The 25967-nt window shown below is 40.5% G+C and overlaps 1 long non-coding RNA gene across 1 annotated transcript in view; it reads right to left on the bottom strand.

Moving 5' to 3' along the window:
* The window catches only part of LOC114645701 (uncharacterized), a 39812-nt gene extending 23305 nt beyond the window's left edge, over nucleotides 1-16507 (bottom strand). Inside the window, exon 1 of the long non-coding RNA XR_007934239.1 lies at nucleotides 16252-16507. This is a non-coding gene — a long non-coding RNA (uncharacterized LOC114645701). The remainder of the gene's footprint in view (nucleotides 1-16251) is intronic.
* Between the last annotated feature and the right edge of the window lie 9460 nt (nucleotides 16508-25967).

Raw genomic sequence — 25967 nt, 5'->3', positions numbered from 1 at the left:
GGCCAGGTGGCCTTTTTAATGGAAGGATGTTAGTGGATGGGCATCCCAACCAGGTTGTTGAGTGGTACCTTTCCTGGTTGGGAGGCATGCACAAGGGGAGACTGCTTCCCAGGGCTGTGTGCTTCCACAGTACACTGGGTGGCAACATCCTTCTGATGTGCATGTCCTTTGGGCACCCGCAGGGCTGCTATGGGCATTATAGGTTTGATGGGCAGCCCTGTTGGGGTCCCTGGGTGCCGCTAGTGGGAGCTGTTGGAGACAGACTCTGCTATCACAAGGAGGTGCAGCCTGACCCAGAAGCACTTCCTGGGTGCAGTGTGATAGCACCAGACGTGCTCCCGAGTCCAGTATAAATGAAGCTGCTCCACTTGTCCCAGTGAACAGAGTCGGTAGAGTAGTTGGACAAAGCACACTCTTTTGGAGCAGAGAAGGGGAGAGTCATACTGCTGGCACTGTGGAATATATTAAGGTATTTGTTGTAATAAATCTATTTATTGGAATCTGAAATTGTGTCTGTGCTGTTGATCAAAGCCACTCATTTTGTTCCAAATAATTCACATCTTCTTACGCAGTGAATTAGAAGACAAGAGCAATCCTTCAATACTCTGTTTGGAGAATTATACCAGAGTTGGATTCATCAGACAAAAATGATCATCATCTATCAATCTATCCGTCCTTTTTAATTGATCCTAGCTAGCAGAATTAAGGTAGATAGACACAGCATCAGGTGCAGGGCAGGAAACAGCCATCCATCACAGGCTACACTAATACTGAGTCGACATACAGTGGATTCAGAAAGTTTTCAGACCCCTTCATCTTCTGCACACTTTATTGTGATCTAGACTGAATTTGAAATGGATAAATTTACAATTTTTGCTCATCAATTTACACTCAATATCCCATAATGACACCATCAACACATGTTTTAAGAAAGGTTTGCAAATTTATTAAAATTTTAAAAACTGAGGTTACAGAAGAGAAAGGGCAACAAGGAACCAAGATCCAAATAAAGCTGATGCCAGACTAGACTATGGCCTTAGATATCAAACGACTGTCCTCTAACAATGAACACAATTATTTTTCAGACTGCAGCTCCACTCATGTAGAAGTGAAACAGGGCAGTGAGGAGGGCCCGGTCCGGCTCTCTACTCCTGACGTCATGCTTCACTCCTCCCCTCGGCCTGCAGCCTCTGTGTCAGATTAGTGAGAATATATCACTCCTGCAAGCAAACTGATTCTTAGCGCGATGAGAGCAGTCGCAAAATCAACCGGAATGTTCAAGCAAATTATAGAAAAAACCCCGATCAAAATCTGTTAAGCAGTTATCTCGTTTGCTAGCTAAGCGGAAGTAAGATACGCCTTTCCCCCCTCCACTCGGCCCACTGCGTCTCTCTCGGATTCACACAAATTAAACCAGTGTTTCCCAACCTCAGTCCTGTGGCCCTGCTTTTTTCCAAGCAGTTTCTGTTTTTAATTGGACTCCTGGGATATAGTGAACTGTTATTTCCCAAGTTCTGTGTTTTGGGAACAACATAGAAATTAGAACACTAAGTTTGGTAAAAAAAATATACATATATATTAGAATGTACCAAGCAGTTCTATGGGAATAATGTATTTTTTTCCTTTTAACAATATTTTCATCTTGATTTTCATTCTACTTTTCTAGGTGTTCTAATTGTTTAATTAATCCATTATTTACTAATTAGTGGGTCTGATGCTAAAGTAGTTGCAGCCTTTGATTATTTAGTGTTTTTTGCTAGCGTGTCTGCTTTACTCAATTTTGATTGTTATTAATAAGATACAATGAAGGGGAAAAACTGAACAGAGAAAGGGCAAAATATAATGAAATCAACAAAAGAGAGTTAAGCATTTAAATCTATAGCAAAAGCAGAAATATTTCTAAATGTGTTACACATGTAAAAATCATGCTGTTGTGCTTTTCTGAAGGGAGAATAAAATAAAAATAACAGCAGCTAATTAAATGAGATCAGTGCTATCAGGTGTTGTCACCGATTAGGAATCTGGTTGGAACTAAAACCTGCAGGCCGCAGTGGCCCACAGGACCGAGGTTGGGAAACACTGAATTAATCAGTACCCAGGGGCGGGCGGAGGGGGCATGGCACATTTTTGGCTGCGGCATTATTGGCCAAAAGGCTCAGTACAATTCGTGTGTAAGCAGCAGGGTTCAGAAAAATACAACTCAAGAATGAAATAAGTAAAATTCTCAGATTTTTATACACAAATGCTTCAAAAATAATTTTCAGACTGTCCTTCTGTGACGGCATCAGACACAGCAGTTGAAATTTATGAGGCAATAACAAAAATAAACATAAACATTACACTGATAATAATTTCTAGGAAGATAAACAACTAATTTACAATTTATAATTTGATTTCGTTATCAATCCGAATGCGTTCTTGCTCTGCACAGAAAACATCCCCACCTATCCCTTGTACACTACACTGGTTCTGGTTTTTGCAGCGTAATTATTGTAAAGGACAGCCGGGTCCCATGCCCGGCAGGGACGCCCCTGCTGCATCTGTTCCGGGGGAGCCACCGTGGGCAGCTCAATACCTCCCCCGGGACACTTGGTGGCAAGCTCCCTGGCGGATGATGATTCTCCAACCTGGCGCATGGGACATGGAGTCCTCCACAGCCTGGCTGGGGGCTTGGATGACCGCCAGGGGGAGCTGCATGGACTTTGCAGCCCGGCTGGTCAATTTCTCAGCCCCACCCGGAAATGCAATTAGGCCCAGGTGATGAAGCACCTGGAATACTTCCGGGTGGGGTATAAAAAAGGCCAGCCACCACCACTCGAGAGAGCCAGAGTCTGGAGGAGGAGGAGGACTAAGCCTGAGGAGGAGTGGTGGGAAGAGAAGAGAAGAGAAGAGAAGAGAAGAATGTTGTGGTAATATTTGTGAGTGTTTTGGGACTGTGTTGGGCCTGTGGGACACGGGGAAGGCGTGCCCTACGGCTGAAGAAAAATAAGTGTGCTTTGTTTAAGTACGTGCCTCTGCGTCAGTCTGTGCCGGGTCAGGCGCTATATAGCGTCTATATTACATTATACAGTAATCCCTCCTCCATCGCGGGGGTTGCGTTCCAGAGCCACCCGCGAAATAAGAAAATCCGCGAAGTAGAAACCATATGTTTATATGGTTATTTTTATATTGTCATGCTTGGGTCACAGATTTGCGCAGAAACACAGGAGGTTGTAGAGAGACAGGAACGTTATTCAAACACTGCAAACAAACATTTGTCTCTTTTTCAAAAGTTTAAACTGTGCTCCATGACAAGACAGAGATGACAGTTCTGTCTCACAATTAAAAGAATGCAAACATATCTTCCTCTTCAAAGGAGTGCGCATCAGGAGCACAGGCTGTCGGAAACAGAGAGGAAAGCAAACAAATCAATAGGGCTGTTTGGCTTTTAAGTATGCGAAGCACCGCGGCACAAAGCTGTTGAAGGCGGCAGCTCACACCCCCTGCGTCAGGAGCAGAGAAAGAGAGAGAGAGAGAGACAGAGTTTGTTTTTCAATCAAAAATCAATACGTGCCCTTCGGGCTTTTAAGTATGAGAAGCACCGTGCAGCATGTCGCTTCAGGAAGCAGCTGCACAGAAGGTAGCAACGTGAAGATAATCTTTCAGCATTTTTAGACGAGCGTCCGTATCGTCTAGGTGTGCGAACAGCCCCCCTGCTCACACCCCCTACGTCAGGATCAGAGAAAGTCAGCGCAAGAGAGACAGAAAAGTAAGTTGGGTAGCTTCTCAGCCATCTGCCAATAGCGTCCCTTCTATGAAATCAACTGGGCAAACCAACTGAGGAAGCATGTACCAGAAATTAAAAAACCCATTGTGCTCAGAAATCCGCGAACCAGCAAAAAATCTGCGATATATATTTAAATATGCTTACATATAAAATCCGCGATAGAGTGAAGCCGCGAAAGGCGAAGCGCGATATAGCGAGGGATCACTGTATTAAACTAATAATTAGAACACGGCTTATCAGTGTGTCTATACTATATTCTTTCCTACTTGGTGCTTATAAATAATTATATATGAAAAATTATTGCTGTTCCTCTATATAGGAATAAGTCTATGCAAAATGTATTTTAAAATTCTCTAAACATCATTTTAATTTTCTATTTAAATAGGTTAGCATATTCAGATATGTTGGAAGGCAGCAAATCGAAGCACCGCCCTGAGCAGCACGAACTCGAGCTACTCCACTGTCAGTACCGCAAGCGAACTATGATACTTAGCATGATGACAGGGGTCACAAAATCAACTGGAATGTTCAAGCAAATTATAGAAAAAGACCCAATCTAAATCCATTAAGTAGTTCTCTCATTCGCTAGCTAAGCGGATGTAAGGTATGCCCTGAGGCTGGCGCTTGAGTGAGGAGGGCCCCGCCCCTCTTTCCCTTGGCCCGCTGCGTCTCTCTCGGATTCGTGCAAATAAATTGGTACAGTAAGCAAACTATAATACTTTGTGCAATGTTCAAGCAAATTCTAGAAATAAAACATGATCTAAATCCGTTAAGTAGTTCTCTCGTGAAAAGTGCACAGACAGACAGACAGACAGACTTTGGGTTTTATACATAGAGAAATGGTGACAGTGCTTGCTCATAACAGATACTGGTAATTATTACTGTGGTTGTCTTTATGCCAAGAAGATTGAACTTTATTTAAAGAAATCTCTTTTTGCACTACAACTTAGGATAAACCTTATTATATTTATGATGATGTTAAAATCTTACTTGAAAACTTTGATTAGTTGTTTTGATAGAACAAAAGGGAGGATTTGTAGGGGGAGTGAAAAAAGAAGTGCTTGAAACGGCCTGGCTGTTAAAGTAGGATATCTTGACTTCATTTGTACCCGCACACTTTATTTTAGGTAATGAGATCATAAGTAACATTTAACTTTGTGGTCTGTTCTGTAATAACAGTTAACATATCCTGTAAATAGTCTTGTTCTGTAAACAAAATGTTTAGACAACACTTTCAACGATTAACTATTTTAGGACCTTTGGAAGTCATTTAATGAGAGGGGTTACTTCTTGCATGTACCTTTTACCTGAGTGTGCATTGGTGGGGCTGAAACATTTACTCGCTGTGAGATGTTAATGAATGTCAGTGATAATAGGAGCTGTTCTCTTAAGACTAAGCAGACTTGCTATGGCGAGCCTTGCTGCTCACACAGTGAGCCTCCGCCAGCTGGTTTAAATGAAGAACGTTCTTGGTTTTCATTTATACTGATGACTCAAGACTGTTTTTTTATTTGTTAAGTATTTTCCACAGCACACTGCAAATTGTGCTCAGTTGAAGGCAGTTTGCTTCAGTGCTCTTTGAGATGTGTCTAGAACTTGACTGTGGCAAAGTGAATTGAATGGACATCATTTATAGAGGCACACACCACTGTTTATAAATAAGGTCCACAGTTCACAAGCATCTTCTTCTTTTTTCGGGCTGCTCCCATTAGGGGTTGCCACAGCGGATCATCTTCTTCCATATCTTTCTGTCCTCTGCAGCTTGTTCTGTTACACCCAGCACCTGCATGTCCTCTCTCACCACATCCAAAAACCTTCTCTTAGACCTTCCTCTTTTCCTCTTCCCTGGCAGCTCCATCCTTAACATCCTTCTCCCAATATACTCAGCATCTCTTCTCTGCACATCTCCAAAGCAACGTAGTCTCGCCTCTCTGACTTTGTGTCCCAACCGTCCAACTTGAGCTGACCCTCTAATGTCCTCATTTCTAATCCTATCCATCCTTGTCACACCCAATGCATTTCTTAGCATCTTTAACTCTGCCACCTCCTGCTGTGTCTCCTGCTCTCTGGTCAGTGCCACCATCTCCAACCCATATAACATAGCTGGTCTCACTACCATCCTGTAGACCTTTCCTTTCACTCTTGCTGATATCCGTCTTTCACAAATCACTCCTGACACTCTTCTCCACCCATTCCATCCTGCCTGCACTCTCTTTTTCACCTCTCTTCCAAAATTCCCATTACTCTGTACTGTCGATCCCAAATATTTAAACTCATCCACCTTCACCAACTCTACTTCCTGCATCCTCACCATTCCACTGACCTCCCTCTCATTTACACACATGTATTCTGTCTTGTTCCTACTGACCTTCATTCCTCTCCTCTCTAGAGCATATCTTCACCAGGGTCTCCTCAACCTACTCCCTACTATCGCTACAGATCACAATGTCATCAGCAAACATCATAGTCCACGGGGACTCCTGTCTAATCTCGTCTGTCAAACTGTCCATCACCATTACAAATAAGAAAGGGCTCAGAGCCGATTCCTGATGTAATCCCACCTCCAACTTGAATGCAGCAATCACTCCTACCGCAGACCTCACCACTGTCACACTTCCCTCGTACATATCCTGTACAACTCTTACATACATCTCTGCCACTCCTGACTTCCTCATACAATACCACAACTCCTTTCTCCAGGTCAAGTTTGGAACTGCAGGAACATTTTCTGGAGTAGGCCATCAAGCCAAATAGAGTAGCCAGGCATGAATGGCTTTTTGTCTGAGAGGTGACCAAGACCCCAGTTCTCACTGTGACAGAGCTTCAGAGGTCCTCTGGTGAGAATGGAAAATGTGTAGGAAGGACAACCATCTCAGCAGCACTCTATCAATCAGGCACATATGATATCCTGTGCAGTGTTTGCCAAACAGCATTTAAAGGGTTCTAAGCACACGAGGAAAACATCCTCTGATCTTAGAAAACAGAAATTGAACTGTTTAGTTGAAGTTCAAGAGTAGTGAAGACATGGCACTGTTCATCACCTACTTAATACCATCCCTGTAATGAGGCATAGTGGTCGAGGCACTATGCTATGGGAGCACTTCTCCATGGCAGGGATAATGAGATTGGTGACAATTAAGGGAAGGATGAATTCAGCCAACTTCTGAGAGGTCCTTGAAGAAAACCTCCAAAGTGCATGACACCTCAGGTCGGTTCACCGAAGCATTCAGGCAAGTCAATGCTGGAGTGGCTTTGGGATAAGTCATTAACTGTCCCTGAGTGGCCCAGTCAAGGCCCAGTCTTAAACTCCATACACCACCAGTGGAGAGACCTGAAGATGGCAGTTTACAGACATTTTAAAATCTAATTTAATGGAGCTTCAGAGAATCTGCTGGGAAGAATGGGATAAACTGTTCAAATTCAGGTATGCAAAATCTGCAGAAAATTCACCACGAAGAATCAAAGGTGTAATTGCTGCCAAAGAGAATTGTACAAGGTACTGAATTAAAAGTCTGAATCTGGGGTGTCAAACTCCGGTCCTGGAGGGCCCTGGTGGCTACGGGTTTTCATTCTACTCATCTTCTTAATTAAAGACCCGTTTTTGCTGATCATTAGCTTCTTTTGCCTTAGTTTTAATTAACTTGACTCAGGCCCCTTAGTTGTTTCTTTTTCGTTAATTAGCAGCCAAACAATAATGAGACACAAAACAAACCACCAAATGACCAGCTAACCACAGTATCTGAAAATAAAGTAAGGTGAAGGTCTCAGTAAAGCTGAACTGTCAGTTGAACAAAACATTTTGATGGTGGTCTTAGAAAAAACAGAAAATCAACAGTTTTGGGAATGTCTGCTGTGGCAGAATGAGAGCAGCAACAAGCCATGGAATTAAATAACAGGTTTAATTAACAGCAGGAATTGGCTTCTCATTAAGAGATTGGTTGGAGTTTGAAGCCCAAAAGAATCAATTCAGAGGACTGAATTCTTAAACACAGGGCTATTAAAATGAAGGGAAAAGAAGTTAATTAGCTTTAAAACCTCGTCACTGATAGGAAAAGGGTTAGAATGAAAACTTATAGCCACTGTGGCCTTCCAGGCCCGGAGTTCGACACCTATAGTGAATACTTCTGTGAATGACATATTTCAGTTGGTATATTTCTAATAATTTACTTCTAAAATAAAAGAAAACTGTGCTCTATGGCATGAATAGAAACAGAAATGTCACCATCTGGTGTTCTAAAAGAAAACTGCTGCCAATCAAGGCTTCTTGTTACAGCTCGAAGGAACTCCGTCTCTCCACCTCTCTTGGCAAGAAGTGACACCTCCTTCCGGGAAGGGCTAAACCAGAATGGGTGGAGTCAGTTGTCCTCACTGGGCGGTTCCTCTGTCCAGTGGAGGTAAAGGGAGATGACACATTAGCAGTGGAATTTATTACATATCTGTGAAGAACCTAGAAGATGACCCTCTGATGTGTGTGTGTGACAGATAACTTGCTTTCACTTTGTTATTATGGACTTTTAAGTGTGGCAAATGTATCCATTTAAAATTAAATCTGAAGCATAGTAAAATGTGCAAAAAGTGAAAGGGTCTGAATACTTTCTGTATCCACTGCATGTGCAGTGAAATGAATTTGCAGCAAATCAGACTCCTCTTTTCTGTCCACTGAAGATCATTTAAAACCTTCTTGCTAGCTCTGTCCCTCTCATTCAACCCTTGTTACATATTCAACTCGCTGCTGCATTGATTCAAATATTTAATACAGATTTTAAAGAAGAGTATAAAATATACCAAACTTTTCAATATTAACTGAGGCCTATGAGGAAGGAATTCAGTAGAACAGAGAAGATAAAACAGAGCAATCTCAGAAGTCTAACAAGTATGTCTGCTCCCTCCAAAGAATGTGAAACACCTCATCTTCTTTAAACCCTTACCACTATATGGCATCTTTGGTGTTACCATAAAAGAAGATACTGGAAGTTGAAGAGCAGGTCAGGAATTACATACATTGCTATTGCATCAGATTTCCTTTGAGAAGGTTCTGTTTCAGTTTGAAATTTTAACAACACTAAGTTAAGTTGTATAAGCTTCCTCCACACCTTTTTTCATTGTGTTATTATGGTGTACTTCAGGAGTGTGCACTATCAATATCTTAAGTCTTTTGGCATCTGTGCTGTGCAGTCAGTGTGTTCTTATCCCTTTAGTAAATTGTCATTCGAAACAAACCTGCAAGCAAAGGAGGACGGTACCTGTGATGAATTCAGGACTTGTAGCGCTCACTCCGGAGTGTCAGTAAGGACATTGGTTAAGGACACAGAGAATTCTACACAGCAGCTCAGAATGTAATTATGACTGATTTATTTGAGGATATACAGTCATATAAAAAAGTTTGAGAACCCCTCTCAGCCTGCAACTCTACTTTCAACAAAAAAGATAACAGTGGTATGTCTTTCATTTCCAAGGAACATCTGAGTACTGCGGTGTTTTCCGAACAAAGATTTTCAGTGAAGCAGTATTTAGTTGTATGAAATTAAATCAAATGTGAAAAACTAGCTGTGAAAAAATGTGGGTCCCCTTGTCATTTTGCTAATTTGAATGCCTGTCACTGCTCAATGCTGATTACTTACAACACCAAATTGGTTGGATGAGCTCATTAAGCCTTGAACTTCATAGACAGGTGTGTCCAATCATGAGATATAAAGGTATTTAAGGTGGTCAATTGCAAGTTGTGCTTCCCTTTGACTCTCCTCTGAAGAGAGACAGCATGGGATCCTCAGAGCAACTCACAAAAGATCTGAAAACAAAGACTGTTGAGTCTCATGGTTTAGGGGAAGGCTACAAAAAGCTATCTCAGAGGTTTAAACTGTCAGTTTCAACTGTAAGGAATGGAATCAGGAAATGGAAGGCCACAGGCACAGTTGCTGTTAAACCCAGCAGGTCTGGCAGGCCAAGAAAAATACAGGAGTGGCATATGTGCAGGATTGTGAGAATGGTGACAGACAACCCACAGATCACCTCCAAAGACCTGCAAGAACATCTTGCTGCAGTTGGTGTATCTGTACATCGTTCTACAATTCAGTTCAATTTGCACAAAGAACATCTGTATGGCAGGGTGATGAGAAAGAAGCCCTTTCTGCACTCACGCCACAAACAGAGTCGCTTGTTGTATGCAAATACTCATTTAGACAAGCCAGATTAATTTTGATACAAAGTGCTTTGGACGGATGAGACAAAAAATGAGTTATTTGGTCAGAACAAAAAGCACTTTGCATGGTGGAAGAAGAACACTGCATTCCTAGAAAAACATCTGCTAGCTACTGTCAAATTTGGTGGAGGTTCCATCATGCTGTGAGGCTGTGTGGCTAGTTCAGGGACTGGGGCCGTTGATAAAGTCGAGGGTCTGATGAATTCAACCCAATATCAACAAATTCTTCAGGATAATGTTCAAGCATCAGTCACAAAGTTGAAGTTACGCAGGGGTTGGATATTCCAACAAGACAATGACCCGAAACACAGTTGGAAATCTACAAAGGAATTCATGCAGAGGGAGAAGTACAATGTTCTGGAATGGCTGTCACAGTCCCCTGACTTGAATATCACTGAAAATCTATGAGATGATTTGAAGCAGACTGTCTATGCTCGGCAGCCATCAAATTTAACTGAACTGGAGAGATTTTGTATAGAAGAATGGTCAACAATACCTTCAACCAGAATCCAGACACTCATCAAAGGCTATAGGAGGACAGCGTCTAGAGGCTGTTAGATTTACAAAAGGAGGCTCAACTAAGTATTGATGTCATATCTCTGTTGGGGTGCCCAAATTTATGCACCTGTCTAATTTTGTTATGGTGCATATTACATATTTTCTGTTAATCCAAAAAACTTAATGTCACTGCTGAAATACTACTGTTTCCATAAGGCATGTCATATAATAATAGAAAGTTTTAATGTCCAGGTTGGCCATTACTGTATGTAGGATCAAGGTGAGGGCATCGTGGTCTGGAGTAAAATGCAAACTGTAAAGGCTAAAGTTCCTTTGGCAGAGAAGAGCATATGTACTTTTTGATAAGCCACTTGTAACACTTCAATACTGTAGGTGCTTAGTGTGATGAGACGGTAGTCATTTAGACAGGTTGGATTTACTTTTCTTGGTACAAGGACAAAGGTGGATCTTTTAAAGCTTTTTGGTATGACAGACTGGATTAAGGAGAGATTAAATATTACAATTAAAACACATCCTGGAATTCCATGCAGACTTTCTGGTGTTCCCTTCCCTGAAAGTTCTCCTTAAGTAGTGTTCCTTCCTACCTATCTACTATGCCACCTCATATACTGTATACAGCATGCTAAGGTCCTCCTTTATCTATCTATCTAAAATGAAATGATGGTTGTCTCCTACATCATAACACAGTTCTGCAAAATTATATTACAAGATGATATTCCATATTCTTCATTTCTATGGGCACCCAATATGAAATAATGGTTTTGGTTAGCAGACAGAGTTGTGCATGTTAAAGAAAAGTAGTTTCCTGGAGTTGGGTGATATCTGATGATCTGATGCACAACCTTTCCTCTGTTATCTTGTTTTTGATTTGTCTCCTGCCTGCTGCGGTCTATAATACTGTATGTGTATGGAATTGTTGTACCATTTTTCTTTTTTTCTTTTATATCATGAAACATTATAATAGAATAAACATATCATAAATATAATATACCATATCATAATATAATAAACCAGAATGGAACCTTTAATAGGTGTAATGATGAACAATTTTATATATCGTACAGAGGAGAAAAACAAGTGCATTTGAGACAATGGCTGTTTTTAACTGTAAGCAGACCTGCTTTACAAGAAGTACAGTAAGTGGTTTACCATCCTGCGCCAACTTTGCAATACTTTAGTGGTGAACGCTAGCTGTCACTTCTGCCTTCACATCAAAGGCTAAATCAGACATAAATGAAGGTGATGATGAGTAGCTGTAGTGGAGCCAAAGTTTGCTCTGGGGTCAAATAAAGTTCTATCTATCTGTTAGATTAGCCTCTGTTACATTATTATTATTTGCTCCACAGACAGATTGAGGAGATCGTTCCTCCCCCAAACTATGCGACTCTTTAATTCCACCAGGGGGGGTAAACGTTAATATTTAACATTATACATAGTTATTGTCTGTTTTTTTCACCTGTATTATTATCATTCTTTAATTTAATATTATTTATTGTATCAGTATGCTGCTGCTGAAGAATGTGAATTTCCCATTGGGATTAATAAAGTATCTATCTATCTATCTATCTATCTATCTATCTATCTATCTATCTATCTATCTATCTATCTATCTATCTATCTATCTATCTATCTATCTATCTATCTATCTATCTATCTATTATTCTGTCCATGCAGTAGCTGCTCTCATTCTATGCTCAGGTTTTTGAAATTTTAATTTAAGAGTGTGTGTGCTCTCATTAAACTGGGATGAGTTTCTCTGTTCTTTTGTTTTAAGTGAAGATAATATATCCAATGCTACTTTCAAGGTCACATTATAATTTGATGTCAGCGAATCTAGATTGTTTTCAATAATTATGATGGAGTTTCACAAAATATCAAGTAATTTGATGGAAAGTTAAAAATCATATGGTTTGATTCAGAAATCCATATGTGACTTCCATTCATTTACCAGTTTTTTGGCTGATCTATCTATCTATCTATCTATCTATCTATCTATCTATCTATCTATCTATCTATCTATCTATCTATCTATCTATCTATCTATCTATCTATCTGTCTGTCTGTCTGTCTGTCTGTCTGTCTGTCTGTCTGTCTGTCTGTCTGTCTGTCTGTCTGTCTGTCTGTCTGTCTATCTATCTATCTAACGTGATGGTACATGGCTCAAACATTCCAGTAACTGCAGGTCCAGTTCTTTATTTCTTCTTTCCAATTTTATTTTCAGACTCCTGCTGAGGTCAGTGTTTTAAGAGATGTGGATTTTCACAATCATCTCCTCTTCCATGCTATCCTCTAATTAATTCCTCAGGTTTTCTATCCCTCTTTTTAAAGCCTGTCTCCACTCTATATACTACTTTCCTTGTGTCAGTCTGCCTAAAGGCTTTATCTTTACAGTCAATGTTTTGATAGTGTGGCCTTCTATCTAACTTCTCTTAACTTGGTAAACTCTTTTTAAAATCATCTTAACCCATGATAGCAGAAAATAGTAAAACAGAATCAAATACACATAACAGGTGAAAAACTGTTGGTAGTAAGACTCTGCAATTAAGCTGAAGAGGACTGGGCAAAACGTTTACTGAGAGCTGTTTTTAGCAGGTCAGTTCTAGAACCTTCTCCATCCATTTCAGGGTTTGGGGGGGCAAAGGCTTTTTCACCAGCAAACACCATACCCACAGACACAGCGGCCAGGGAAGCAGAAGAACATCATATCAAAAAGGACCTGAGTAAATGTGGTCATCCCAGCTGGACTTTTGTCAAAGCAGGGAAGACACCTAAAGAATGCTCTAATCAATCCGGGAGAGAGGAAGGACAACCACTGCCTAAGTGAAAAACTTTGGTGATCCCTTATGTGTCAGGAGTATCGGAATAGCAGAGACACATTTTTTTAGAACACCAGGTCTCGGTGGCTTTCAAACCCCAAAATACGCCAAAAATTGGTTCACTCCAAGGACCGGGTGCCCCGGCACAGACAGAGTAATATAGTTTACGCAGTTAAGTGCCAAGAGGATTGCCGTGAATTATACATCAGGGAAACCAAACAACCACTGGCGAAGCGGATGGCACAACACAGAAGAGCTACCTCGTCAGGCCAGGACTCCAAAGTCTATTTACACCTACAGGACAGTGGTCACTCTTTCAGTGATGAAGATGTGCACATCCTGGACACGGAGGAACACTGGTTTGAGCGAGGAGTCAAGGAGGCCATTTACGTGAACAAAGAACGACCATCTCTGAACCGAGGAGGGGGCCTAAGGGTACATCGTTCACCATCTCTCTGTGAATGGTACTCATGGCCATTGATCAATGGATAATTTGCACATTATTGATCACACGGCCCATTATTAGTCAACAGTGCTAGTTTCGGTCATTATGCAAAGGTACTGTTTATAAGGTTGGAGAAACCTGCAATCAACTGAGACTGAGGAAGTTACCTGGATGAGTGATATAACGTATCTAATTTGGAAAAAAAAACTTTGTCCAGATGAACTGAATCAGCTTTCTAGAATTTCCTTATCTGGATTATTGAGCATGCATCAAGACACAAATTTAATTAGTTTCTTGCACGCACACTCAATCAGCAAGTGATAGCAACTTCCTACCTGCTGGTGTGTCATTAACTTGTCAGTAGTAGCTTTCAGGGGTAAAAACAGCAAAATATATAAAATATACAAGTTGATGTGGCTGCCGTCAAGGAAAAATTGATAGAGTAAACTAAATTGTAGCTGAACTCGCACAGAATGTTTCATCACTTTAAGATTGATGAGTTTGCAAATTGGAAATTTTCAATTCTTTTCAAATGGAAATTTTGAAATGTTAAAACGAGTACAGCGCGATCTCAATGAAAATGGAACTGTCTTGATACATTTCGTTAAAGAATATGCATGACACATTTAAACAAAATAGGTCCATGGGAGGACGAGTTATTTCATGTGGACAGACAGACGGAAAGACATAGGCTATCGCAATAGGTGCTTTGTGCACAAAATGCAATCGCACCTAATAAATGAGAAATAGAAACAAATAAGAAAGAATGAATGACATACTGCTCAGATTGAACACAAGTTCCAAATTATGAGGGTTTCCCCCCTCGAGGTGTAGTACACATTATTGTAAATGTAATCTGACTACTGTTTCATCATGAAAAACTTTATTAGATGGGTAGCCTTTAAAACCTGGTGGACATTTTGATATTTTTCGGGTATTTATCCGGACGCTTTATGTGAAATCACGTTTGTCTCTGCCACGTCTGGTCACCCAAGTAAATTACAGTGTCAATGAAATAGTTAATTATTATAATCTGCAGATAATGGAGATATGAGGCTGGTTTAGTAGTTCATACTGAGTAAATGTGCATACCGGCTTATGTGCCACAGGGCCCTTTATTAATATATAGATAGCTTTTGTTTTCCTTGCTTACATTTTATACTTTTACATTTAGAAAGATCATACCTGTTTCACGTTAAAGTACCAGGAGAACTGAGGTGCTGATGCAGTGTTTCTCTTCTCCTTGTGCTCTCAGATCAGCACATTAATAACCATTTCTATTACTGTTACTATCACAATATTTGTTAATAATAATAGAACAGAAAGCCAATGATGACTACTAGTAAGAGTAATGATAAAAGCGCGATTTCAATTTGTCACTTCAGTAATTTAAAACATGCGTTAATTAGAGAGAAGCCTCATCTGCATGTCCCTGTGAGGAAATCAGAGCACCTGGTGAAAACTCGACACAGACACTGAGAGAAAACGCAAAACTCCACGTAGAGATCAGCCAGGCCTTCATGTGGAGAGGTGGATTAGTGATGCTAGATTGACTCTAGTGTGAGTGTGTGTGTGTGTATGTGTGTTATATTCTCATTTAAAATAATTGTTTAATTATTTAATTTCTTAAGTCAAAAATGAGAACTGCTATCCCAGAAGTGCCATGGAAGTAGTGTAACACAAAATGCAGACACTTGGTCTCAAACGGAACACAAAGAATCTGTGCACTAAAAACAAGGCCAATATTAATAACCCCACCATTTTCTACCCCTCTTGACCCAATTCAGGGGTACAGGGAACCTAAGTCTATACCACCCTCATCGGACACCGGGCACTAAATATCAACAGTGGACAGCTGCCAGTCCATCTCAGGAATGACGCACGCAACCAGCACCCAACACTCATGCAGGATCGGTGTAGAATGTCCAATCAACTTAACATGCATGTCTTTGAGAGGAAACCATGATGGAGAATGTGCAGAATTCCACACAGATAATGACAGGACACAAGATAACAAGTAAGGTGCTGGATCTGTCAGGCGTTGATGTTAACTTCTGTGCCATCATGCTATCCTCTGTGTTATTATTATTATCAGATTCCTCAGTTGTTGTCTTCTTTAAATATGTGAGTTTGGTATTTTAAATGATTATGATTAATAATACTGTAATGGCTGATGCCTTTATCCAAGGTGGCTTACAAAATTTGAGAGATGCAATTAGTTACATTTCCTTTTGGTGAAGTGACTTGCTCAGGGTCACACAGTGTCAGTAGCAGGACTTGAAGCCTTAACCACTACAACACACTTCCTGCCATTAGTTCACATGTATAAATTGATAAATTTCATGATACATTCACTACATAATAAAATTAAATCCAATATTTTCTAATACAACCTCAGAGTGAATAATTTAATTATTAAGAATCAATCTAATTAAAGTAGTTCTCTTGATAAATACATATTAAAAACAGGTATTTTAAAATCTCTGTATTATTTTAAAATACTTACTCTAATTGAATACCATAAAGCAATCAGTCCAAGGCAGCAGTAATTCATGAAGTGGAAACTGCACAGAGACCATAAAACGTGATCTTTCACCAGAATTGGATTTTCGTCAATCTGAACAACAGTAACGGGAGTGAAAAAACCTTGGCTGTTATTCTCCATGTCAGGACCTGCAGGGTTCATGGCTTCTCTCGCTCTCTCTGGCTGAATGTGACTTTCTGGACGTCATGTATTTCTGTACCTAATAAAAGAAAGTTTTGTGGCTGGGGAGAAAGTTAAAAAACACGGTGGGTGTGATTTCCTATATTCTAAAATCTCAGCCTGTTTCATGTTTTAAGTTTATTGCATCCATTCCACACTTCACAGGTGATATGTGTGAAACAAATTGAAGCGTTTCACTGTAAAATGCCTTTAAGCCTTCTTATCCAAATTGAAATACAGTGTCCTTTTTATTGTGCTCAAATGTAATGGATAATACCCCTAAAGTTTGAAGTTTGTTAAATCTATATGACACATTCCATTTTCAAAAATAATTTAAAAAAATGTAATTTTTCAGAAAAGGGTACATTACTTAATTTAATTTATTTTAATTTTTTGGTGGGGGCAAAATGAAACACATCCATGTCAGTGTTTTATAAGTGTTATGTGGCTTTATAACGTTTACACTGAAATAGAAATAAAGAGGAGCACAGTGTAATGGTTAGTGTAAACGTAAGTATTGTAAGACACTAGGGGTTGCTGTTGCTCCTTTAAACCCAACAGACAGATGCTCAGGACACAGGGCAAAAGTACTAAGAAGTATTTTAATATTTTTCATCTTTAAATAGTCCCTCTCCAGCACCACTGCCACCAATAAATAAACCCACCATTTTCAAACCCACTAGACCCAATTCAGGGGTACAGGGAATTTAAGCCTAATCTGCATGTCTCTGTGAGGAAACCAGAGCAAATGGTGAAAACCCCACACAAACACAGAGAGAACACGCAAAACTCCACGTAGGGATCATTCAAGTCTTCACGCGGATTAGTAATGCTAGATTGACTCTAGTGTGGTGTGTATGTGTGTGTGGGTGTGTGTTAACTGTGCAGTGGGCTAGCACCCTCTACAGGGATTGTTCTCCATGTCCCAACTCTGGATAAACAGGTTCAGAAAATGAATGGATTAATAAATAAAAATCCATCCATCCATCTATTATCCAACCCGTTATATCCGAACTACTGTACATGGTCACGGGGGTCTGCTGGAGCCAATCCCAGCCAACACAGGGTGCAAGGCAGGAAACAAACCCCAGGCAGGGCGCCAGCCCACCGCAGATAAATAAAAATCGATTTTTAAAATAAAAAATATATTCAAAATTGGAGATATGAATAAAGATTAACACGTTTTTAAATGTTTATTCTCATTTAAAATAATTGTTTAATTATTTCATTTTTTAAGTCAATAATGAGAACTGCTATCCCAGATGTGCCATGTAAGTAGTGTAACACAAAATGCAGACACTTGGTCTGAAATGGAACACAAAGAATCTGTGCACTAAAAACAAGGCCATTCGTAATAACCCACCATTTTCAAACCCACTTGATCCAATTCGGGGGTACAGGGAACCTAAGTCTATACCACCCTCATCAGACACAGGGCACTAAATACAAACAGTGGACAGCTACCAGTCCATGTCAGGAGTGACTCACACAGCCAGCACCCAACACTCATGCTGAATCAGTGCAGAATGTCCAATCAACTTAACATGCATGTCTTTAAGCCATGCCATGATGGAGAATGAAGGGCTTCTGTTCTTCCTCCCATGTGACTTGCCAGCACTTCCGAGTCAGATGGAGAATCCAAGTTCCTTAGTCAGAGCCCAGAAGTACTTTGGAGCTTCCACCCTCATGACTACCTAGTACTTCCAGGCTATAAGGAAAGCATGATTCCCCAGGTCCTTCGACAGTCCCCCTGAATGCACCAATGGTATCCAACAGGGTTGAGAATCCAAACTCCAAGTCCCAGGATGCCCCTGGTGCACTGCTATAATCCAGGGAAGCTGCCATCTAGAAATCTGTGGGAGGTAGCATCGACAAGTAGCTGCCGTCCCCTATCCTTCTATTCCAGTGGCGCCCTGGCCAGGTTGAACTGCCGGCCGTCTCTCACAGTATATATTAGCAAAGGAAAAGAAGCACCTAACAATCTCGATCACGCCACCCTCCTCAATTTATGTGGGGCAGAGAGGGAAACCTCTACACAGCAGGGGTACTCAACTCAGGCTGCAGGTGTTCATTTCAACCAGTTTCGTAATTTGAAGTCAAGCATAGCAGATAATGAGTTTAATTTAATTAGTCCTTCCATTTCTTCATCATACACTGCAAAAAATGAAATCTAAGCAAGTGAAAAGTATTTATGTCATCACGTTAAATCCTGGTTTCCTTATTGCAAGAATTATTGACATATCAAAAAGATATATTTACGATTATTTATCTTTCTTTAAGTAAATTTTGCTTACCCCTTGGGCAGATTTTTTTTTTGCTAATTAAAAGCAAAACTTCTCCTTTTGGCTGCTTCCATTAGGAGTCGCAACAGCGGATCATCTTGTTTCATATCTTCCTGTCCTCTCTATCCTGCTCTGTCACACCCATCACCTGCATGTCCTCTCTCACCACATCCATAAACCTTCTCTTAGGCCTTCCTCTTTTCCTCTTCCCTGGCAGCTCTATCCTTAGAATCCTTCTCCCAATATACCCAGCATCTCTCCTCTGCACATCTCCAAACCAGCACAGTCTCGCCTCTCTGACTTTGTCTCCCAACTGTCCAACTTGAGCTGACCCTCTACTGTCCTCATTTCTAATCCTATCCATCCTCGTCACACCCAATGCATATCTTAGCATCTTTAACTCTGACACCTCCAGCTTTGTCTCCTGCTTTCTGGTCAGTGCCACCGTCTCCAACCATATAACATAGCTGGTCTCACTACCGTCCTGTAGACCTTCCCTTTCACTCTTGCTGATACCCGTCTGTCACAAATCACTCCTGACACTCTTCTCCACCCATTCCACCCTGCCTGCACTCTCTTTTTCACCTCTCTTCCACAATCCCCATTACTCTGTACTGTTGATCCCAAGTATATAAACTCACCCACCATCCCAACTCTACTTCCTGCATCCTCATCATTCCACTGACCTCCCTCTTATTTACACAAATGTATTCTGTCTTGTTCCTACTGACCTTCATTCCTCTCCTCTCCAGAGCATATCTCCACCTCTCCAGGGTCTCCTCAACCTGCTCCCTACTATCGCTACAGATAACAATGTCATCAGCAAGCATCATAGTCCACAGGGACTCCTGCCAACCTGTCCATCGTCATTGCAAATAAGAAATGTCTCAGAGTCGATTCCTGATGTAATCCCACCTCCACCTTGAATGCATCCATCTCTCCTACCACGGACCTACTGCTTTGCCACTCCTGACTTCCTCATGTAATACCACAGCTCCTTTCGATGCACCCTGTCATAGGCTTTCTCCAGGTCACCAAAGATGCAATGCATCTCCTTCTGGCCTTCTCTAAACTTCTCCATCAACTTCCTCAGAGCAAACATTGCATCTGTGGTGCTCTTTCTTGGCATGAAACCATACTGCTGCTCACTAATCATCACCTCGCTTCTTAACCTAGCTTCCACTACTCTTTCCCATAATTTCATGCTGTGGCTGATCAATTTTATCCCTCTTTAGTTACTACAGTCCTGCACATCCTCCTTATTCTTAAATATCGGCACCAGTAGGCTTCTTCTCCACTCCTCAGGCATCCTCTCACTTTCCAAAATTCCATCAAACAATCTGGTTTTAAACAATCTGAATCCATAGTTCAAAAGCATGTCAGCACTATAACCGAGCCATGATGTTCAAGTAACTCTATGCAGACCTCCATAATCAAACTGTGGTGAGGCATAGATTAGTGCAAGGGAATAAAACCATTTCTAAAGCATTGAGTGTTTCCTGAAGCACAGTGACCTCAATACTTGTGTAATGGAAGAAGTTTGAAACTGCAGGAACATTTTCTGGAGTAGGCCATCAAACCAAATTGAGTAGCCGGGCAAGAATGGCTTTTTGTCTGGGAAATGACCAAGTCCCCAGTGCTCACTGTGACAGAGCTTCAGAGGTCCTCTGCTGAGAATGGAAAATGTGTAGGAACCACAACCATCTCAGCAGCACTCCATCAATCAGGCACATATGATAGCCTGTGCAGTGTCTGACAAACAGCATTTAAAGGGCTCTAAGCACACGAGGAAAACATCCTCTGATCTTAGAAAACAGAAATTGAACTCTTTAGCTGAAGTTCAAGTCTAGTGAAAAAAACGGCACTGCCCATCACCTATTTAATACCATCCCTGTAATGAGGCATAGTGGTCGAGGCATTATGCTATGGGGGCGCTTCTTAATGGCAGGGATAACGAGACTGGTGGCAATTAAGGGAAGGATGAATTCAGCCAACTTCTGAGAGGTCCTTGAAGAAAACCTCCAAAGTGCATGACACCTCAGCTCGGTTCACCGAAGTATTCAGGAAAGTCAATGCTGGAGTGGCTTTGGGATAAGTCATTAACTGTCCCTGAGTGGCCCAGTCAAGGCCCAGTCTTTTTTTACAGACATTTTAAAATCAAATTTAATGGAGCTTCAGAGAATCTGCTAGGAAGAATGGGATAAACTGTCCAAATTCAGGTATGCAAAATCTGTTGAAAATCCATCAAGAAGAATCAAAGGTGTAATTGCTGCCAAAGAGAATTCTACAAGGTACTGAATTAAAAGTCTGAATCTGGGGTGTCAAACTCCTGTCAGATTACATACTGCCGATAAGATAGTAAGCTGAAATGAGTAATACTGACATCTAGTGGACTTTTGTGTAATTTACCAATAAGTTTTCGGTTTCCTTTTTTTTTTTATTGTAGACCACACATACATCTATTCAAATACAGGTATACAGTCATATGAAAAAGTTTGGGAACCCCTCTTAATTCTTTGGATTTTTGTTTATCATTGGCTGAGCTTTCAAACTAGCAACTTCCTTTTAATATATGACATGCCTTATGGAAACAGTAGTATTTCAGCAGTGACATTCAGTTTATTGGATTAACAGAATATATGCAATATGCATCATAAGAAAATTAGACAGGTGCATAAATTTGGGCACCCCAACAGAGATATGACATCAATACTTCGTTGAGCCTCCTTTTGCAAATCTAACAGCCTCTAGACGCCTCCTATAGCCTTTTATGAGTGTCTGGATTCTGGATGGAGGTATTTCTGACCATTCTTCCATACAAAATCTCTCCAGTTCAGTTTAATTTTGTGGTTGCCGAGCATGGACAGCCTGCTTCAAATCATCTGATAGATTTTCAATGATATTCAAGTCAGGTGACTGTGACGGCCATTCCAGAACATTGTACTTCTCCCTCTGCATGAATGTCTTTGTAGATTTCAAACTGTGTTTTGGGTCATTGTCTTGTTGGAATATCCAACCCCTGCATAACGACTGATTTTTGAACATTATCCTGAAGAATTTGTTGATATTGGATTGAATTCATCCAACCCTCGACTTTAACAAGGGCCCCAGTCCCTGAACTAGCCACACAGCCCCACAGCATGATGGAACCTCCACCAAATTTGACAGTAGGTAGCAGGTGTTTTTCTTGGAGTGTTCTTCTTCTGTCATGCAAAGCACTTTTTGTTATGACCAAATAACTCCAGTTTTGTCTCATCTGTCCAAAGCACTTTGTTCCAAAATGGATCTGGCTTGTCTAAATGAGCATATGCATACAACTGGTGACTCTGTTTGTGGCTTGAGTTCAGAAAGGGCTTCTTTCTCATCACCCTGCCACACAGATGTTTTTTATGCAAATTGCGCTGAATTGTAGAACGATGTACAGATACACCATCTGCAGCAAGATGTTCTTGAAGGTCTTTGGAGGTGATCTGTGGGTTGTCTGTCACCATTCTCACAATCCTGCTCATATGCTGCTCCTGTATTTTTCTTGGTCTGCCAGACCTGGGTTTAACAGCAACTGTGCCTGTGGCCTTCCATTTCCTGATTCCATTCCTTACAGTTGAAACTGACAGTTTAAACCTCTGAGATAGCTTTTTGTAGCCTTCCCCTAAACCATGAGACTCAACATTCTTTGTTTTCAGATCTTTTGTGAGTTGCTTTGAGGATCCCATGCTGTCACTCTTCAGAGGAGAGTCAAAGGGAAGCACAACTTGTAACTGACCACCTTAAATACCTTTATATCTCATGACTGGACACACCGGTTTATAAAGGCTTAACGCGCTCATCCAACCAATTTGGTGTTGTAAGTAATCAGCATTGAGCAGTGACAGGCATTCAAATCAGGAAAATGACAAGGGGACCCACATTGGTGTACAGCCAGTTTTTCACATTTGATTTAATTTCATACAACTAAATACTGCTTCACTAAAAATCTTTGTTCAGAAAAGACCGCAGTACTCAGATGTTCCTAGGGAATGAAAGACATACCACTGTTATCTTTATTGTTGAAAGTAAATTATTAGGCAGACAGAGAGGGGTTCCCAAACGTTTTCATATGACTGTAGATAGATAGATAGATAGATAGATAGATAGATAGATAGATAGATAGATAGATAGATAGATAGATAGATAGATAGATAGATAGATAGATAGATAGATAGATATTTTTTTATTGTTAAAAACAACTTTATTAAATTCAGTATGAAATTCATTAAAAACACAAAATCTAACCACAGAAAAAAAAAAACCAACATAATAAAATCACATTTTGAACTTCTAAATACCCCAATTCCATCCCTTCCTCATTTCATAAATACCCACCCAAATCTTTGCCCCTTCATTCATCCCTTCCATTCCCAGAATTCCATTCATTTATTACTAAACTCTATAGATTTCTGCTCATACATATTCTATTAATAATAATATTAGAATTAGAATACAAAGCAAAGTTCATCATTGTCATAATTACACAATGCATTATTTACACACCACTTATCTTTAAACTGTGAAAGATTTCTAGTAGATTTATAAAAATTCAGATCCACTTCTATTCTGCTTTTACAAGTCATTTTAAATAATACTGTGGGGTCTGTGCTGCTTGCTCCCTTAACCTTATTTTTCCGGGTTTTCCATATTCCCAGTTTTGCCTGTCCTAAAATAAAGTTAACCAGGTTAATATTTGTATTTGGTTTTTTTTGAGCTCTTTACCCCAAACACAAACACCATCCTATTATAATAGACCCCCATACCCTCAATAAGCTGCTTTGTTATTTTTAAAAAAGCCCCCAATCTTTCACAAAACATAAAACAGTGAAATACAGTCTCCCTCAACTCACAGAAAGGGCAGGTATCTGAAACCCCTGGACAAATAATTGATAAAAAGGAGTTAACAGCAACTATACCGTGCAATATCATCCACTGTAAACCCCCTACCGTACTGGTCAATGGTAGTCTATATACCGCTCTCCAGGCTGGCAGTGTTCCTTCGGGAATGACAATCTTCTTCTTCCAGAGTGTGTCGGCCTTCAGTGCTTTTAGTTGATTCTGATTCTTTACTTTCACGCAAATCCTGTAGAGCTGTTTTCCTTTGATGGTGTGTAAGGGCAAGTCTCTCAGATCTTTTGTCGAAAGTAATCTGTTTGTGTCACTATTGTCCCAATCTCCTACTGGAGACACCAAAAGTGTAGTGAAAGTCAGATCTTCGGGTGGCTTCAGCTGCTCTTTAAAGGTGGTCTGCAGGAGTGTCCTTACTTCACTTCCTAGAGTAGCTTTAACTTGTGTGAGGAAATTGCACTGCACTGAGTGCACTTCTGTCTCTGCTGCTACTGTTTCTGCACTTTTCCAATTAAAATCATCCCAGTTGATTAAATGTTTTAATTGTGTAATGTTATTTCTACAGAGACTATGAATAAAGCTTGCAGACTCCTATTGTGGTGTAGATATTTGGATTAAATACAATGGGCTCTTCTGGAATCCAAAACAATGAGAGGTCATCACAGTCTCTGTGAATTGATAAAAATTGCCAAGCTTTAAAAAGACTCCTGTAAAAGTCTGGTACTTGTAAGTTCTCAAGTTTCTCAAGACGACACCATATTAAGCTTTTGCCCTATCCCATTTGTCCCACATTGTTAAAAAAGAGCAGTGCTAGATTCATCCAGGGCTCGGGCATTGTGGAGTATAACAGTTTTTGCACGGTCTGAAGGCGGAAGGCAATAATTCTACTTTCAATGTCCATAATCCCTTGCCCACCTTCATCAAGTGGAAAGTATAATATGCCCCTCCTCAACCAGTGAAGACCATCCCAAAAAAAGTTAACAACATTCTCTTGAATCTTTTTAATTATATGTGGTGGAGGCTCCAGACAGATACACCAGTGCCACAGACTCGAAGTTACCAGATTGTTAATTACTAATATCCGACCTCTGTACGATATTTGGGATAGTATCCATTTCCATCTGGCCAACCGAGCTTCCACTTTCTCCAAGAGTCCATCCCAGTTCTTCTGGACATAGTGATCATCTCCTAGATGTACTCCCACGTAGAGAATCCCTCCTGTGCTCCATTGTATCTCTCCTTGTAAACTCAGTGTCTTATATCCAGCCCAGTCTCCAACTAACAAAACACTGCTTTTACTCCAGTGAGACAATCAGTGAGATCATTAAAGTCTTCTTGATTTGTGATAAAAACAACAATGTCGTCTGCGTAGGCCGTGACCTTTACAGGATTCCCAGTACAGTGAGGAATGGAGAGACCAGTCAGCACTTTTCTCAGGTTCACGAAGAATGGCTCTAAGGCAAGGGCGTACAGCATCCCTGATAACGAACATCCTTGTCGGACTCCTCTTTGGACGCGGAAAGGCACACTTAAACCGCCATTGACCTTAACTATACCAGAAATGTCACAATACAACAACTGAATGTACTTTATAAATTGTTCCCCAAATCCAAAGGCCTTGAGAGTGTTCCATAGATAAGAGTGTCTGACTCTATCAAAGGCTTTTTCGTGGTCAATTGAAATAAATCCTGTTCTAAAATTGAACAGTTTTGCTGCAGCAATAATATCTCCGACTAAAAAAAATGTTATTAAAAATGGATCTATCATGGATGCAATAGCTCTGGTCAGGATGCACCAGTTTCATTAACACTGTGTGCATTCTGTTAGCCAAGGCTTTTGACAGGATTTTATAATCTGTGCAAAGTAAAGACACAGGCCTCCAGTTTTTAATATGGCACAAGTCACCTTTTATAGGCAGAAGTGTGATCACTGCCCTTCTACAGCTCTGAGGTAGAACACACGATTTAACACTGTGTTTGAACACTTCTAACAAATCCTTGCCAATGAAATCCCAAAATTCTTTATAAAATTCAATTGGAATGCCATCAATCCCAGGGACTTTTCCATTATGAAGTTCTTTCACTGCTGTCGAGATTTCTGCCATAGTGAGCTCTTTGTTCAGCTCAGTGGCATCTGTTTCAGGAAGCTGTGGTAAGTCCTCTAAAAAGGACTGTAAGTCTTCGTCACTACCACATCCTTCAGCAGAAAACAGATTTTTTATAAAACACTCGGACCTCTGTTCTTATCTCACCCAAGTCCTGTGTCTTTTCACCATTAGCTTTACTCCCACAGTGTAGAATTTTACTTTGAGAATTCTTTGTTTCCAGACCAAAATAATATTGTGTTGGTGCATCTATTTGA

Source organism: Erpetoichthys calabaricus, chromosome 2 (genome assembly GCF_900747795.2).
Source record: "Erpetoichthys calabaricus chromosome 2, fErpCal1.3, whole genome shotgun sequence".
Classification (NCBI taxonomy): Eukaryota; Metazoa; Chordata; class Cladistia; order Polypteriformes; family Polypteridae; genus Erpetoichthys; species Erpetoichthys calabaricus.
The sequence above is the reverse complement of the archived record's forward strand: the minus strand, read 5'-3'. Positions and strand labels throughout refer to the sequence as shown.